The sequence below is a fragment of the Amblyomma maculatum genome, chromosome 5, assembly GCF_055883805.1.
Source record: "Amblyomma maculatum isolate TAMU_Amacu chromosome 5, ASM5588380v1, whole genome shotgun sequence".
Lineage (NCBI taxonomy): Eukaryota > Metazoa > Arthropoda > Arachnida > Ixodida > Ixodidae > Amblyomma > Amblyomma maculatum.
In genome coordinates, this window is record NC_139348.1 from 99,430,082 (window position 1) to 99,436,427 (window position 6,346).

The 6,346-nt window shown below is 43.8% G+C and overlaps 1 long non-coding RNA gene across 1 annotated transcript; it reads left to right on the top strand.

The window, feature by feature from the left end:
• The first annotated feature begins 335 nt into the window (after positions 1-335).
• LOC146189000 (uncharacterized) lies at positions 336-3,090 on the top strand. The gene is made up of 3 exons (XR_014707620.1): positions 336-387; positions 1,745-1,801; positions 2,855-3,090. It is a non-coding gene; the product is annotated as an uncharacterized LOC146189000 (long non-coding RNA).
• Positions 3,091-6,346: the final 3,256 nt, after the last annotated feature.

Below are 6,346 nucleotides of genomic sequence, written 5' to 3' on the forward strand. Positions count from 1 at the left end.
ATAAAATGATTTGCAAAAAAAATACCTCCGTCCTTGCCCTGCTGAATTAAAACAATTAACCACTCTCATTTGTAGCGGACGCAAGTGGACTGGAAGCTGCTTCTACGAAACAATTTCGTTTAAATTAATGACATCAGATTTTCGATTGTCTGAAGCAGCAGTATATCAAAATAGCTTTCACAATGCCCTATTTTTAATCTGCCCGCCTCTTTTTACTTACACGAATGCAATCATGACTTGCGGTGTCAGTAAACTTTAATTAATTTTTCTTTTTCATTCCAATCATGACTGAGCCCAGGTTTTTGGGATATATAAAATTAGCTGCACAGGCAGCAGTTCAGTACACAGCTCTTGTGTGAAGTCATATAGCAACGCTACAACCCTTGGGTAAGTCTTACTACTGCGTATAATCTTTTTTCGATCGGAAGCGTTTCCATCTATAAATTTTACCGAACCTATTTAGCAAGGACGCCCCGCTGAGAGAAATCGTTGCTGCTGTAGCCGGCTCCTTGATATTGATGATTGATTCCAACCGGGCGATATTTTGCTGTGTAAAAATGCATTTCTTCAGATTTAATGGACATTCCAGAACAACCAGTAAAGCAGAAGCCGTTGCTGCGCGAGAATGTGAGTGCTCCACAACGCACGAATCCAGACACCTATATAGGTGTATCATTGCAATGCTTCTCGCTACAGCAGTTTAGAATTAGCCGTGTCGACATGCGGGCCAGCTTATCCCTTCCGTTCCGTAAACAATCCAACCTTAAAGGTGTTCCTGCCGACCTTCCTCCCGCTCACAACAATGATCCGCCAGTCTTTTGATGTGGGCCCGACCGATAACCGGATGCTGCGCTACGTGCGTTTAGTGGTTTTCGCTCCCTCGTTAAAGAGCAATACCGCCAATTGGCAGATAAGACCAAGCATACTTACCGAATACTGATGTCAGCGTCGCATTCCCTTCGCCATCACCGCCATTTGTCATGGCACAGGTTTCCTGAAAGATTTCTCGGAACCGGACCTACAGCGTTGACCGCGGGTCGTTTCCTTAACAGCCTGGTTGGGCGGACGAGCTGTATACTTGACTCTCTGTCAACTCACAACGAATGATGCGATAAGCCACTATGCTTAGCTGTAGCAGTGTTTTATCTAAAAATCATCTGTCTCGCTGAAACGTTTCGCCCATCATAAACTTTAACTTATGGTTACTCATTTTTGCCATCAGCAAGGAATAGAAGAATGTCGTAAGAAATGTAGCAGTCCATTTTTTTTATCATGTACTTAGAGATGAATAGCCAATTTCACAGGAGGTAAATTTCAAATATTTCCAGATATCATAGTACAATACAAAAAGCGGCCATCTTTTCACCTCACCCTGGAGAAGATTAGGAGGCAAAGTCTAACTTGACGAATTTACATATCACCCTTTCAAAGCATATCCCATATAATCTCTTGCATTGTCTGTGTTCTGTTCAATAAAGGTCAATTTCCCTGCTTTCATATTTAACGACAATAATTCACAGTTGCCGTAGTAACTAATACACGGATATAAAAATCGCCTTGTATTTTAGAATAAAATTTTTCTGCATAGCAACAGATACGTGGCAATTTGAAGTTTTGGCCGGAAGCACTGTCCTTCATAATCAGTTCAGATAACAATCTACATCATGATGGTACTTCTATAGATAACTAAACACACAGGGTTGAAAACGTTTACAAATTTATGTTATGTTCTTTTTTCTTGCAGGACTCATTGCCATGGCTGGTCTTTCAAGATACATATTTATGGGGGCTTTGCTCTCAGGTATGCGTCTGATATACTTTGTGTTTAAACTAATATTGTTAATTATCCAAGAATACGCGACAATAAAACCAGAAACAACAGAGAAACCTACAGCTGGGCCGCAAAAGGGGCTTGCTGGAAAAGAAGCTGTTCGAAAATTCCTCCTTCTCCAACCTAAATCGCATGAAAAGTGCTAGTCGTGGAGCATGGTTCTTTCCTAACACGCAACGACGAAATGTACGAACTCCTTCAAAGGACACAATTACCCATGCCAAATAAGTTTGAACTTCTCTGTCTGTCTGATATCAGAAAATTTAAAAAAAAATCACAGAGTATACACAAATTTCAGGCGCATGCTGCGTACGCTATTTGGCGGCAGCCGCAGCGCTTATTGGCAAAGCACGCAATGCGCAGCTTTTCGCGTATGTGTACTATTATTGTAAAACCGTTTGTGATCCTAGTAAGATTGTCACGGAATATCACGTAAATTAAGGCGCGTTAAGTCTACTACATAACATTCGGCACAAATATTTCTCAATATGAAGAACAACGAACTGCTGCTTCCCGCATTAACGAAGAAAATTCTGCTGTCAATGAAGAAAAGAGCGACAGTTAGGTGCAGTCTAAAACAAGTTAAGAACAACATGCAGTCAACTCATTTGTTTTGATATGTTCAGCAACGTGCATTTTTTTTCCAAACGGATTTCTCTTGATTAGAACGTTTATTCGAGAAGGTATCTCTGGAGTTCATTTGAATATTCCGAACACTCGTTATATGGTACTAGTTAATTGATAGTGCAACGTAATTTATTACAAAATTGCTAAGTCTCTGATTTGTGCAAGTTAGTCATGACGCACGTTGACCACTGTAAATTCGTAATATAATTGTTCTCTCCTGCTGGGTGTTTTATGAGGGCCGGTTGATATCAAAATGCAAAATATTCTCTGACAGCTGCACTCTGTGTAAGTGAAGCAACTTCACACACGATATGTAGTACAGAGTATCAAGTGCATTACAAACACAATGCAGTAGTGCGCCAAAAAAAAAAACGGATTTGCTTTCTGCTGTTCCAGCGGTTCTGCTGCAGTCACTTGTCGGTGCATCGTACTGGGGCGAGGAGCGGAGCTCCCCTGAATCCGAAGCAAGAGTCGACCATGTTGACACTATGTAGGAGTCCATCTCCTAAATCGTGTATTCCGGCCAAGCTTCTGCTCTGGTTTTCCGAGGGCATGTGCTGTCGAAGATAGCACCTGTATTCTCTCCAAACGGAATGCCCTTATGCCCTTTTAAAATAAACAGTCTACTATAAGCTGGTGGCGCTGTCTATTCGTTACTTCGTTTTGAATGCCGGAAATCACAGAAGAGCGGCAAGGACTAGAGTCTAGTTTTACGTTCTGAGGACCGCGCTTTATGAATCATTATATTAGTAGCATTCTGCCTTTCTTCAGTGTTCCTGCCTATTCCAGAAAAACGTGGCATAACGCGTGGAAACTCTTGTGTAACCTTATCGAAGTGACTGGAGGTGATCACCTCCAGCTGACGCGTGGCAGTGCAATACTTATCAGTACCCTCAGTGTCGAAGACCAACGAAGGTACCAATGTTTAGGCTTAAAAGGAGAACTGCAGATTTATGGGTATTTGTCAGGACAAATGCTGACAATATCGTCTTCATTGACGCTGTTAACCCACTGGATTATCAGTTCGTAACAGAGGCTTAAGGACTGTAACAGGCTCTGACAGCGCTCACAACCCCATGTGAATTTTTAGGCTTAGTATAAGCTGTTTTTCCTTATTTTCCACTGGATGAAGTTTTGTTACGAACAGCTTGGTCCGTAAACAACTATGAAATCCAAATTTCAAAATATGTAGGAGAGCGCTGGAAAAAAATGCCGCTGACGAAGTTTGACGGTTCGCACAATACCTAAGCAATGCACTCATGCTGGGCATATGAGCGATAGGCTATTAGAACCATTCATCAATTTAAGATTTCTTTGACCGAGCCGTGGAAGCCTGACACTATTTAGAGCTCGACATAAATCACTCGCCTTACGGGGCGGCATAAGAAAGCGTGCCATTTTCCCAAGAGGTCTGGGTCACCTTCTGAAATGGTTTTAGCTTATTAACGTGCCACACTTATGCAAGCACCGCATCATTATGAGCGACAATGAATTTTATACGGAGCGTCTCTAACCGAGCACGCGGGCATCAACCTCCAGCTCAAAGATGCACCGTGACGACTTCATTTAGTCTTCACTATGAATGAGGACCTGCAAGCCATCCAGTCAAAACATAGCATTCCTATTTCATACCGGGAGACAGTACATGTGGCACCACTCCCAAAGAACATGTCTTCAGTCCACAACCAAGGCAGAAGAAAAACAAGAGTGAATTACATTAGGCGCTAAGTGGAACGGAGTCCGAAAATTCTATATGCAGATGCCACTCTACACGAGCATACAGAAATAACAAGAAGAATAAGATTGAGATGGAGCGCATTTGGCAAGCACTCGCAGACTATGACTAGCACCTTATCGGTAGCGCTCAAGAGGAAAGTATACAACAGTTGCATCTTGCCTGTACTCACATATGGGGCTGAAACGTGGAGGCGAACGAAGAGAGTTCTACTTAAGTTGAGGACAACCGAGAGGGCTATGGAACGAAAAATGGTAGGGGTAACATTAAGAGATAGAAAGCGTGCAGAGTGGGTCAGAGAAATAACTCAAGTTACCGACATTCTAGTAGAAATTAAGAAGAAATGAACATGGGCAGGACATGTAGTGCGAAGAGAGGATAACCGATGGTCGCTGAGGGTAGCAAACTGGATTCCAAGGGAAGGAAAGCGTAGCACGGGGCGGCAGAACGTTAGGTGGGCGGATGAGATTAAGAAGTTCGCAGGGGTCAAGTGGATGCAGCTAGCACAGAACCGGGTTAAGTGGAGAAATATGGGAGAGGCTTTCGCCCTGCAGTGGGTATATTCAGGCTGCTGCTGCTGCTGCTGCTGCTGATGATGATGATGATGATGATGACGAGCATAAATCGCCCGCAGCAGCAGCCGTAGTGGTTGACTCACACAAAAGTCTACAGCATATACAGCCCGCACTGTATATCACGGAAGCGGAAGTTGCGGCGATCGTGTGGGTTATCACCTACGGAGACGCAACCAACCGAGAGATTCACGCAATCACTGACTCACAAGCGCTGACTCACTGGCTCAAAAAAGCACCCCTGTTGATTCAATTTATTTCGCCGTAGACACTCAAGAAGCTCTACAGTTTTCTAGGGTTGTCTTCGTATCACATTTGTGACGTGGCCTGCGCTCTGAAGTGCGTTCTCAACAAAAACGTCACTTTAGAATTGGCCACCATAGTGAGACCCGTAATTCCGTCAGTTTGTCTTTCTTTTACTATCCAAGCCAATTCTAAGCCACTTCGATCCTGCTACATCAACAGAAGTTCACACGGACGCTATAGAGGAATCAGTTTCGGTGCACTTCTTGTCCAGCACAACGAGGAAGAAAAACTTATTATTTCTTACGCAAGTCGTACCATGACCAAGCCAGAGCTAAATTAGTTACCGAACAGCAATGCCTGGTTGTCATTTCCGCGCTGCATAGTTTACCGTCTTTCAGTGTCGTAATTGATTATTATTCATTTGTTGGCTGCAGAACCTTCCAGCCCCATATGGTCAATTCGCTGGCAGAGCCCGCCGGCTACCGTAATATGAGTTCGCCAGGGGTTAAGAAAGCGGGAGGCGTCATGCAGACGCAAAATACATTTCTACAATGCCAGTGGCCACGACTCGATCCCACAGCTACAATTTTGAAACAAATTTTCGGCCCTTGAGCAGGCTTTCCCCAACCGAAAGATTTCAAGAAAAAAAAAGCAGCAATAGGACAAGATTCTGCAGCATCTATTTGGCACCGCCGATGCCAGCGAAGCTAAAAGCTGATTTTGTGCGTGTCATGACCTCCTACGTAAAAGAGAATCCCATGTCCGCCAGCCATAATACTCGGGGTTCCCAAGACATGTTGCATTGGCATATTACGTGTATGCCCGCTAATCCGACTTCTCGGCATCTGGAAACAGTTCGAACATCCCACCATGATCAAGGAAATTGCTAGTGGTCCAGAATGCGCAAAAGGATTGAACAATGCGAACCCATTTTCAACAAGTGTTAACATCGCAAACATCTCACCACCATTCCATCTGGCTTCCTGCCTTCAGTGTTGGTCCCGTAAGTTTCATTCGATCAAGTGGGCATTCACCTCGTAGGTACGTTTCCGAAGTCCTTGAATGGCAATAGCTGGATTATAATCTGCGCCGAATACCTCACATGCTACTGCCAAATCGCCGCTATTCCATTTTGTAAGGACATTACGCGTCGCCTTTTCTCATAAACGCTGTGATCTTTATACACAGGTCACCACTAACTATCATCACTAATCGGCGCCGCCAATTCTGCGCTAATTTAGAGCTCATTCGTTTGTGCGCTGTAACTTCCCGACACTCCACGTGATACCAGCTCTAGACAAATGGTTTTGCTGTCCGTGTTAGCAGTACCCTTAT